Source organism: Brassica oleracea, chromosome C1 (genome assembly GCF_000695525.1).
Source record: "Brassica oleracea var. oleracea cultivar TO1000 chromosome C1, BOL, whole genome shotgun sequence".
Classification (NCBI taxonomy): Eukaryota; Viridiplantae; Streptophyta; class Magnoliopsida; order Brassicales; family Brassicaceae; genus Brassica; species Brassica oleracea.
In genome coordinates, this window is record NC_027748.1 from 19,821,031 (window position 1) to 19,833,162 (window position 12,132).

The 12,132-nt window shown below is 40.6% G+C and overlaps 1 pseudogene; it reads left to right on the top strand.

The window, feature by feature from the left end:
* The first annotated feature begins 808 nt into the window (after window positions 1-808).
* On the top strand, window positions 809-11,779 carry LOC106299133 (annotated as a pseudogene).
* Window positions 11,780-12,132: the final 353 nt, after the last annotated feature.

The window sequence follows — 12,132 nt, forward strand, 5'->3', positions numbered from 1 at the left end:
TCGATGAACTTCCGAGGAATTATCCCGACGAAGTTCTCCCTCGGTATGTTCCGAGGACTTTTCCGACAAACAAGGGATCCTCGGAATTTCCTCGGAATTCCGTCGGAAAATTCCGAGGGATTTCAGAGGAAAAAAGAAATTCCGAGGAATTATTTCCGACGACGTGTTTCGTCGGAATTTCGTCGGAATAACGATATTCCGACGAAATTCCGACGATTTTTTCCCTCAGAATCCTTGATGTTTTCTAGTAGTGTCCCCATGATCGATTTTTGAAAATAATGGCTCTGATACCAAATATAGTCTCAAAGGTTGTATAAGAACTCAAATGAAGAATTCTCTTTATTAATCTCTCTTAAGGAAACACTCAAAAAACTTAAGCTTCTCAAACACAATCACTCAAACTCACAAAGGTATACAACACTCTTGCAACTCTTTATATAAAGATTATATTTCCTAAACTCATTAGGAAACTATCCTAATCCTAACTCATTTAGGATTGGTGTAACTTGAAGCCTAAGTTAACTTCATGTGTATCTCCAACATTGGTGGCTACTTATATTTTTGACATATGATCAATTTTTAGCAAAAATATACAAGTGGGTCTTTCTTTAGTATTCCTCTAACAGGACAACAAGTTTAGTTGACTTCTAGAAATATTAGATTTAAAGAGCTGCCTTGACACAAGTTGTTAGAAACGGACAGAGATGGCTTAACTCACAGAGAATGCACGTTTTTGAGTCTTTTTATATATATAAATAATTATTAGAAGAGAACTTGTCATCATTGTCAATCATCATTCATCCTCGTTCTTGCCTTTTTAGAAATGGCGGTTTCAGTTTCCAGCGATGCAGAAGCACCGATGTCAGCAGATTCTAACACCAAACACCGCAATCGAGGTTGGATCACCTTCCCGTTTATGATAGGTAAGGATTTTTGCTTCTCTGATTTTTTTTCTCTCAAATCATTGCATATATTCATATAACCACAGAAGTGTGTTCATATAAAAAGTGCTTTTTATGGTGCAGCTACGTTGTTATTCCTCTCATTAGCTGTGTTGGGTTGGTTATTTAACCTGATCGTCTTCTTGATTGAGGAATTCAACATGAAGAGTATTGCGGCTGCTCAGATTACCAACATAGTTAGTGGTTGTACCTTTATGTTTCCAGTTGTTGGAGCTATAGCAGCAGACTCTTTCTTCGGAACCATTCCTGTTATCTCTGTTTCAGCTTTCATTTCTCTAATGGTAAAGTCTTAAAACAAATTCAACCTTTGTTCCTCTCTGAATTAAACTCACGAACTTCTTCCACTCCTTGATCAGGGCGTTTGTCTGCTGACTCTAATCGTATCGGTTGACTCTTTAAGGCCCAAACCATGCGAGACCGCATCAAACCTATGCGAGTCTCCTTCAAAAATCCAGCTCGGCGTCCTTTACTCGGCCATTACTCTAGCTTGTGTGGGAGCAGGTGGGAACAGGTTCACCCTGGCCACTGCTGGTGCGAATCAGTTTAAAAAAACTAAAGATCAAGGCAGCTTTTTCAATTGGTTTTTCTTCACATGGTATTTTACTGCTGCTATAAGTACAACCTCCATTGTCTACGCCGAAGAAAACATCAGCTGGACTTTCGGGTTTGGTCTCTGCCTAGCTGCAAATCTATTAGGGTTTTTGGCTTTCCTCTCTGGGAAAAGATTCTACAAACATGAAAAGCCCTTGGGAAGTCCGTTCACAAGTCTACTTCGCGTCATTCTCGCAGCAGTACACAAAAGGAAGGCTGAGATTTCTATCGACAACAAAGACTACCACAGTGAATCAAAGGCAGTTCCCACGAAGAGTTTCAGGTAAAAACTAGTTTGAGAACCGCAGTGGACTCCTAGTTTCTAACGAGTCTTTAAACATGCAGATTTTTAAACCGTGCAGCACTGAAACAGGAAGATGAATCATAAGACCATAGATTTGACCCATTTTTACTCATGGTTTATAAGTGTTTTAATAACTATTTATTACATTTTAGAGTTTATTTAGCATATTTATAGAACCATGAGTGATTTTGAGGAAAGTGATGATTTTGGAGCATTTTGGAGATATTTGGAGTAAGCACCCGAGATGACCATCGAACTCGACCATCAGTCGACATTGAAGAGGATAATCGATCGATGTTCACATCTTCACATCGATCAACAGCGAAGCGCGCAGAAAACCCGTTTGGTCACAGCTGACTTAGAACCCAAGTCTTCACCAATTTACAAGATTACCGCTGGCGAGTTTTAACCTAATTAATAAGCTTTGCCAACATGTTAAAGGCAAAGTGTGCTTTCTTGTTTTACTGTTTTTAACAGCAAAGGTTTCTAGAATTTTTAGTCGATTGAAGAGAAGATCCAAAGTTATTTGTGATTGATATCTATCTATTTATCTATGCAATTTTCATACCTTATTGTTGTCATGAATTGCTTGGCCATATCTGAGTAGTTCTCTTGTTAGATTTTAGGGTTTAAATAGGTTATGAGAGATTAGCCCCAACTATAGATTGCTAAGTTGTGATATTAATCTTTAGGATTGTCATAAATGCCTGATTCTAGATTAACTACTTAGAACTTGCACTAGGATTGTTAGATATAAGCGATAGCTTTCATCTCATCCTGAAACCATTCTAATTGAGCTAAGACTTGCTAGAGTAAGGCGAGAGCTGATCTAGTGAGCTTAGTGAGCATATTCAACCCGCACATTAACGCTTGACCAATAGCGTCGATCGATATTCAAATAGAATAATCGGTCGACGTTTCGAATAGTGCATCGATCGATATGCATAAAGAATCATCGATCGACACTGGTCAATATATGAACCTAGAAAGCGAGAGCCTAGTGGTTCGTTTATAAGTGTTGAGCTCTACAATATCATGCATGCAACTTGTTAGGCATCTATAGGATTATAATTCCAAATTTCCTGAATAAAAACCCTAAGTTTAGCTATTTCCTTTTAAGCACCAAAACCTCAACCAATCAATCGAGCAATTACTTGCTCAACAACTGCAACTTTACATTTAAATCATTAAACCACCTAGCTTAACAATTCTGATTAGATTTATTAGGTTCCCTAGCTCCCTGTGGATTCGCTCCCTAAGTACTACAACTGAACCTCTTATTTGAGAGAGTAATTCACTCCTTAGGGTAATTTGAGTTAGATCAAATTTGGCGCTGTTGCCGGGGAGATTTGATTGCCTTATAGATTTAATATTGTTTAGTCTAGGTTTATTCTTAAAACCAATTTCTGACACAAAATTTTTTCTTGGCTTTTCAGGTACATGCCCAGCAGTACCAGAAGCAACAAGGAAACTCAACTGCTATTCTCATCAGATCCTGCAAGCTTGGTACGCTCAATCCGCAAAGAAATATGTTCCTCATCGATCGACAACAACACTTGTTCGTCGCTCGATTTTCGCCAGCCACCGTCGACCCAGACACCAGTCTCGTCGACCGATACTCGCTCACCACCATCGACCGAAAACACTCTTCTTCCGTCGACCGACATCTTCCATCCGACATCGATCGATACTTCAGTCCGAACATCGATCGATACTGAACCGTCAGACATGGTTGCTACCTTGATACTTGTACGTGATGAGAGGGGAGACCTGCATGACCAGGAACAGATCAGCCATTCGTCCTCCAACTATTTAGAGGGGGAATTTCAAGTTGAAGTCGCAGTACTACACACTCGTGGGACAGACACCCTACTATGGGTTATCTCACGAGCATCCTATGGACCATCTGGAGAGGTTCGATGATCGTATATCTGCTATTAAAGTCGAGGGAGTCTCTGAAGACAACCTCCTATGCAAGCTCTTCAAGTACTCACTTGCTGTAGATGCTTCGCACTGGCTTAAGCAGTTACCACCAGGATCTCTCACATCCTGGAGTGACATCAAGAATTGATTCTTATGCAACTTCTCTGATGAGGCGAGTGCTGAAGACTTGAGGAGCAAGATTGCTACATTCACTCAGGACCCTGCATAATCATTCAGAAGCTCATGGATCAGATTGAAGTCTTATCAGAGAGACTGTCCACACCATGGATTCAATGAAGTACAACTGCTCAGTACTTTCTACAGAGGCATCGCGGTGCAGTATCAGATGGCCCTTGATGCTTCAAGCAATGGAAACTTCAACACCATGAATCCAGAGGAGGCTGTGAAAGTTATTGAGAACTTAGCATCTAGTAGCAATACCAAGAACACTGATTTTGAGAGGAAGAGATCTGCATCCATTCTTGGGAATGACTAGATGGATGAAGTAAAGGCAAAACTGGACAGTGTTCACAAGCTTCTCAGGTAGCAGGTCTATTTGGTTGAGGATGCAGAGGCTGTAGACACAGAGTGTAGAGCAGAGGTAGAAGAAGATGTGAACTTCATTGGTGGAACTGAATTCCAAGGTTCTGGAAACCAGAGTGGAAATAGAAATTCCTATGGAAATAGGGGTAATTTCAACCAAAGTTCGCAGCACCAAAAACCCTACAACAACAACTATAACAACAACAACAGGGGTTATGGAAACTCCTACTACCAGAAGCCACCACCACCTACTCAAGAGAGCAAGATTGAAGAGATGTTTAACAGAGTTCTTGAGGGACAGCAACGCATGACAGTGGACTTCAATGGGAAGATTGACTCTGTCTACACCAATCTGAACACAAAGTTCGAGACTTTGAGCACTCATGTGAAGAAGCTGGAGATGCAGGTTGTTCAGACAGGAGAAGCTGTTAAGAGGCAGGAAGCCTTAACAAGAGGGGTAGAAGTTGTTGTGATGAAGCACCACGTGAATGCCATCATAGATGATGATTTCTGGCAAGTGGTGAAGCAGGAGAAGCTGCAGGAAGGAGATTTCGAAGTAGAAATCTTGATGAGTTTCGGCGGCTCACATTGGTGTCGATCGACGCCGGACTTCGAACATCGATCGACAGACTTCAATCAAAATCGATCGACAGGCTCTCCAGAGCATTGATCGACGACACCTACGGAGTCAACCACATCTTGAAATGCCGTATGGATCCTTACTCACGAGGAGTTCGCAGCAAGACACCCACATCCGCCCAGCCCTGTTTATGTCAAAATCGATCGACGTTTTGATACTCCAGTCGATCGACAGAAAGAGACCGCCATCGATCGAAAACCTCCAGCGACCATCGATCGACGAGCACCCCGTACATACCGAGTGCAGATGCCAAAGATAGACGTTGCTCGTCTCAATGCACTCATGCTACAACCCAAACCTTCAGATAACCCACCAGAGGCCATCAGGACACCTTCAGATGATGCAGCAGATCCTATGGAAGTTGATATGGTTCCTATGGGAAGAACCCTGAGGAAAAGAAAGGAAAAAGTGGCAAAAAATCTGAAGAGGGGAACTAATGAAAAGGAAAGGGAAAGTTTCCAAAAGAGAGTTTTCAGGGTTCCTCTAGAAAAGCTATTCGAAGAGGCTTATTTTACCCACATATTGTGGATGTTCTTCAGAGAAACCAGAGAGACCGAAGAGGAAATTAGGAGAATGTTCTGTGAAGGTAGAGAAAAGATGAAGAAGATGATTACACTAAAGAAGAAGAGTGATCCTGGGCAATTTGCAATACCATGTACGGTGAAGGGTATTGAGTTCCCACATGCTCTGTGCGACACATGAGCATCAGTCAGCATCCTACCTACGGTTATGGAAGACCATCTGGGTCTGCAGGTGGAGCCTTCCAAGGAATCATTCACTTTTGTGGATTGTTCTCAGAGGAGCTCAGGAGGAATTGTGAGAGACCTAGAGGTGCAGATTGGTAATGCCCTAGTTCCAGTTGATTTCCATGTCTTGGATAACAAGCTAAACTGGAACTCTTCTTTATTACTTGGGAGAGCTTTCTTATCGACGGTAGGAGCAGTGTGCAACTTGCAAACCAACCAGTTGTGCCTGACACTCATAGATCCTCATATCCACTTTAATTCTATTCCAGTCAAGAAGCCACATACGTCCTCCAGAAGAATTAATGATCCAGGACTCATCGCAGCGTGCCACTATGGACTTGAGTATGAGACAGAATACTCGGCGTCGATCGAAACTCACACAGCCACATCGATCAACAGTGCCCATCAGAAATTGACCGACACACCCAAAGAAGAATCGATCGACAGTAGTCCAAACGATTGGGAGAACGACTACTACAACCCCACTATGGCAGCACACACCAGACACACCATGCATACGGAGGAGTATGATGAAGATTATGAGGAGGAACGAGCTACAGAGTACAGAGCCATTCTTGATGAGAAAGATAGACTTCTCCACCATTCCTCTTGGAAAAGGAATGCGCTGTCGATCGACAGAACAGTCTCAACATCGATCGACACTCATCCTCATCAGACAAGCCGAAAATGAGCATCAACCGACATTGCCTACTTCCCATCGTTCGACACTGGAGTCGACCGTATATGAGAAGGAGACTACTCGATTGGCAGCTGGGCAGATGATCACCATCACGAAAGCTATGCAGTAGAAACAACATTTCATGAGCCAAGAGCAGATGAAATGCATGAGGGTTTCACACATGAGGAACTTCTCAACATGCAAAGACGTGATGAAGCAGACAAATGTGCAGCGATCGACAGGGAAATACAAGAATCGATCGACAGAGCCAACCGCCCGTCGATCGACAACAACCCTCCATCATCGATCAACATCCGTCTAAAACCATCATCCACTGTAAGCAAAAACCCTAATTATGATAACCAGTATTTAACATAGGATGAATTTGGTATTTTCAGGGACCCGGATGGCTACGCAAGAGCAATAGATGTCCATGCACTGCAAGTATCCATAGAGGACATTGCAGACATTCTTCAGATGGCCAATGGAGCAGATAATCTCTTCATGCAACAACGCACCGTCCCAACACATCAGCAGAGGGTTACAAAAGAGTTCTATGACACAGTTGGTGCATAGACAATCGCTTTAAGCAGAGGTATAGACATCCTACTCGACCGTCGATCCACGTTGACGTTCCTCCATCGATCGACATACATCCAGAATTTGGCAAAAGAGCCTTTGACCTTTTTGGAACTAGGAAATTCTACAGGGAAGAGAAGGATGAGTATGGAGTCTACAGAGACGATTAGAGATGTGCAAGAGATGTGGATGGACACATCATCAATGTGTCCAAGGATGATATCAGAAAGGTAATGGAAAGAGCTTCGAGAGATGAGAACAGCTACATATGTCTTCCAGAACATGCTAGCTCATTCACACATGCCAAGCTGGTACCAGAGATCTACACCAAGGACGTGATCAATGAGATGTTCTATGGAGTCTATGGAGCCCAAGAAAAGAATGAAGGTGATTTCCAGATGAAGCTTGATGGTGTCTACTATCCAATGAATGATTTCATCAGTTGGTTGACTACATGCATGGAGGAGATGAGGCAAGACATAGCTAAAATTCAGCATGCAGCCGACAGACATCGACCAGCATCAATCGACAGACAGCACTCCACATCGATAGACGACGACCCAAAGAACTCACATTCAATGAAGTCTCAACCAGATTTTCACACCAAAGCAGAGATTGATCAGTTGGTAGAAGAGATCTACAGAACTCTGGAAACTACAGAAGAGAGGCTTGATAGAATATGTGATGACATCTATTTCTCAATGGACCTTAGCATGAATGCTTTGACTTCCAAGATATAAGTGATACAAAGGGAATTAGTGGAGATTCAGAGTTACATTGCCCGTCGACCATAAGCATCAGCATTGATTGACAGACTCAACAACAAATCGACCGACTTTCATAGAAAGACATCGGTCGACGAAGCTACAAACCAAGGCAGGCTAGTACCAAAGGTGACATCAGACATATCTGATACACACAACCATGAAGAGGAGATCTCCGCTGACACTTACGCCATACTTATGAGACATCAGTTCAATCTTGAGAGTCTTGAAGATAGATTGCAGAAGATGGAAAACACAACTGCAACAATGAAGGAAAAATGGCGCAGAGGAGATTAAGCAATGCGAGACTTCACTGGTACATGGTTCACCAAGCACAGAGAAGAGATGGATACTTGTTTCCCAGCAAGTTCCAGCTTTCAACACTACTAGCCAAATCACCTCCAAAGTCAAGCTAAATGACTATAACAAAGCGCTGAGTGGGAGATAACCCACTATTAGGTAATATTTAATTGGTTTTTATTAATCTAGTATTTATATTGGTTTTTATTTATTGCAGGTGATAAAAAAAAGATTCGAGTAGACGATTGCCGTGAGATTCGACCAACGAAACACTGCCAACATCGATCGACAGAACATCACCTGCCACGACCGATATCAACACCTTTTCATCGATTGACATCCATCCCGGTCTGGTATATCGTTCTAACTTGTTACATTGAGTCCTTATGATTTAGTTATCACCATAACTCCGACTGAATATACACTGGGGACAGTGTAGTTTAAGTCTGGGGGGAGGTTTACTGATAATAGTTTTATTTGTGAGTCTTATTAAAATGTTTTCAAAAAGTTTTTATTGAGTCAAGAAGGGGATGATTAACTTATTGATTTTATTTGTTATCTAACCACACCATTCTAGACTTACTAGTTGCAGATAGTACTAAAGATACACAAGTGGATCAACATGTCAACTATGTTACACTTGTTAAGATTGTTTGAAGGAACCAAGCTGACCTCCAACCTAGTTGAGCTCAACTCTGCTTGTCTTGGGGCTTGGTATACATGGGATCGGATTCTTCAAACAAGTCTGGAAGGTAAAGCCTTGTGTAGATTTATCACCCTCTCTCTCTATTTTCGAAATTATAGATATAGTTAGAAAAAAAATATATATATATATAATATATTATTAGGAAGGAATTCGAACATGATTTGGTGGCTACAACCATTAAGACTTGCTTCATAAGAATTCTATACGTAAAGGATTAGAACAGGACTTGGTAGCTACAACCATTAAGGCTTGCTTCACAAATAATCATAGGACATAGGTCAAAAAGAAGTGAACAGGATTTGGTGGCTAAAACCATTAACGCTTGATTCATGGAAGTCTGTCCAATCTTGGTCAATGATCTTGCAATATAAGCAGACTTTGACTGAGATATAGAATTAGTAGAGAGACAATATGACCTATTGTTTACCTACAAGTCCAAATACTTTTTTGAGCATCCTTGCATCCTGTGATCGATACCCCCAAGGTAAAGCCTACGCTTTATTTATGTAAGAATTGAGGTTGGTACAGGGGATTGTCAGACATGATTTGCTAAGTTGTTGACTAGATGAATTTGGTTGCTAGACTAGGATATGGTATAGTGTGCTTCTGAGACTAGGACTGTCTAAGGTGTTGATTCTGAGTTTAAGATTATGTTAGTCCCTGCTGTTTTCAAACCTCTTTAAGAGAGACTGCCTATGTGTTTTGCTTGAGGACAAGCAAAAGGGTAAGTCTAGGGGAGTTGATAGACCATGGATTTGACCCACTTTTACCCATGGTTTATAAGTGTTTTAATAACTATTTATTATATTCTAGAGTCTATTTAGCATATTTATAGGATCATGAGTGATTTGGAGGAAATTGATGATTTTGGAGCATTTTGGAGATATTTGGAGTAAGCACCCGAGATGACCATCGAGCTCGACCATCGGTCGACATTGAAGAGGAATAATAGATTGATGTTCACATCTTCACATCGATCGACAGCGAAGCGCGCAGAAAGCCCGTTTGGTCTCAGCCGACTTAGAACCCAAATCTTCACCAATTTACAAGAGTACCCCTGACGAGTTTTAACCTAATTATATAAGCTTTGCCAACATGTTAGAGGCAAAGTGTGCTTTCTTATTTTACTGTTTTTCACAGCAAAGGTTTCTAGGATTTTTAGTAGATTGGAGAGAAGATCCAAAGTTATTTGTGATTGGAACTCCATTGATATCTATCTATTTCTATGCAATTTTCATACCTTATTGCTGTCATGAATTACTTGGCCATGTCTGAGTAGTTCTCTTTTTCACAGCAAAGGTTTCTAGGATTTTTAGTAGATTGGAGAGAAGATCCAAAGTTATTTGTGATTGGAACTCCATTGATATCTATCTATTTCTATGCAATTTTCATACCTTATTGCTGTCATGAATTACTTGGCCATGTCTGAGTAGTTCTCTTGTTAGATTTAGGATTTAAATAGGTTATGAGGGATTAGCCCCAACTATAGATTGCTAAGTTGTGATATTAATCTTTAGGATTGTCATAAATGCCGGATTCTAGATTAGCTAGCTAGAACTTGCCCTAGGATTGTTAGATATAAGCGATAGCTTTCATCTCATCCTGAAACCATTCTAATTGAGCTAAGACTTGCTAGAGTAAGGCGAGAGCTGATCTAGTGAGCTTAGTGAGCATATTCAACCCGCGCATTAACGCTTGACCAATAGCGTCGATCGATATTCAAATAGAATAATCGGTCGACATTTTGAATAGTGCATCGATCGATATTCATATAGAATCATCGATCGACACTGGTCAATAGATGAACCTAGAAAGCGAGAGCCTAGTGGTTTGTTTATAAGTGTTAAGCTCTACAATATCATGCATGCAACTTGTTAGGCATCTATAGGATTATAATTCCAAATTTCCTGAATAAAAACCTTAAGTCTAGCTATTTCCTTTTAAGCACCAAAACCTCAACCAATCAATCGAGCAATTACTTGCTCAACAACTGCAACTTTACATTTAAATCATGAAACCACCTAGCTTAACAATTCTGATTAAATTTATTAGTTTCCTTAGCTTCCTGTGGATTCGATCCCTAAGTATTACAACTGAACCTCTTATTTGATAGTGTAATTCACTCCTTAGGGTAATTTGAGTGAGATGAATGAGGTTAAACCAGACGGTACAATTAGAAATCCATGGAGACTATGCAGTGTTCAGCAAGTGGAAGATTTCAAAGCGGTCATCAGAATAATTCCTTGTGCGTTAGCGACAATATTCTGGAGCACTCCAATTGCCACACAGCTAAGCTTAATAGTTCTTCAGGGTCTAGTCATGGACATAAGTCTTGGTCCTAAGTTCAAAATACCAGCAGGTTATCTTCAAGTTGTAACACTTCTCTCCACATGCTCTTTTATCATAGTGAACGATCGACTTCTCTACCCATTTTACCAAAAGCTAACAGGAAAGTTCCCCACACCGCTTCAAAGAGTGGGAATAGGCCATGTTCTGAACATTCTAAGCATGGCCTTGTCTGCCATAGTTGAAGCAAAGCGATTGAAGATAGTAGAGAACGGTCATTTTCGTGAATCATCATCGGTTGCTGACATGTCAGCCTTATGGCTGTTCCCTTCTCTAGTCATAGTCGAAATTGGTAAGAATTTGCTTCCAGATATTTCATTTTATTCCAAATTGACATCAAACCAATCATGTTCCATATTTTTCATTTTGCTTGCAGGAGAGGCTTTTCATTTCTAGGGAATGTAGCTTTGTGCTATCAAGAATTCCCAGAGTCTATGAAGAACACCGCAACGTCAATTACCTCGGTGGTGATTGGGATATGCTTCTACACAAGTACTGCTCTAATCGATCTGATTCAAAGGACAACCGATTGGTTACCAGATGATATAAACCATGGAAGAGTTGACAATGTTTACTGGATTTGTCATTGGAGGAGTCTTGAATCTCGGCTATTTCCTCGTGTGTTCTTGGATTTACAAATATAGAAACCTTGAAAATGATGATCATAAAAAATATTCTGTCGTCTCTCCTCCATGATCTCGAAGAACTTTTCGTATGTTGTCATATGTATTTAAGACCTTTGTCTGAAAGCTATTTTTCTTCCTCTGTTTTCGAAATATGTAATTGCAAATAATCTGAGGATACTTTAGCTGATTTTATGATAAGTGACATTAACTTATATTAAGTTTTCTGTTTTTATATTTTTCTCTTGACACAACTAGTAAACATTTCGTAAATCATTTCCAGTTTCCATGCATCCCACCTACTCGATTTGTAATACGACAACAAAAACATTTGGTAAAATCATTACCAAATCATTTCAATCGTGTAGAGGATGGATTTGACCATCCCATAAGGCCCGAGGAATAGAAAGGTCTGGCCCGGATTAG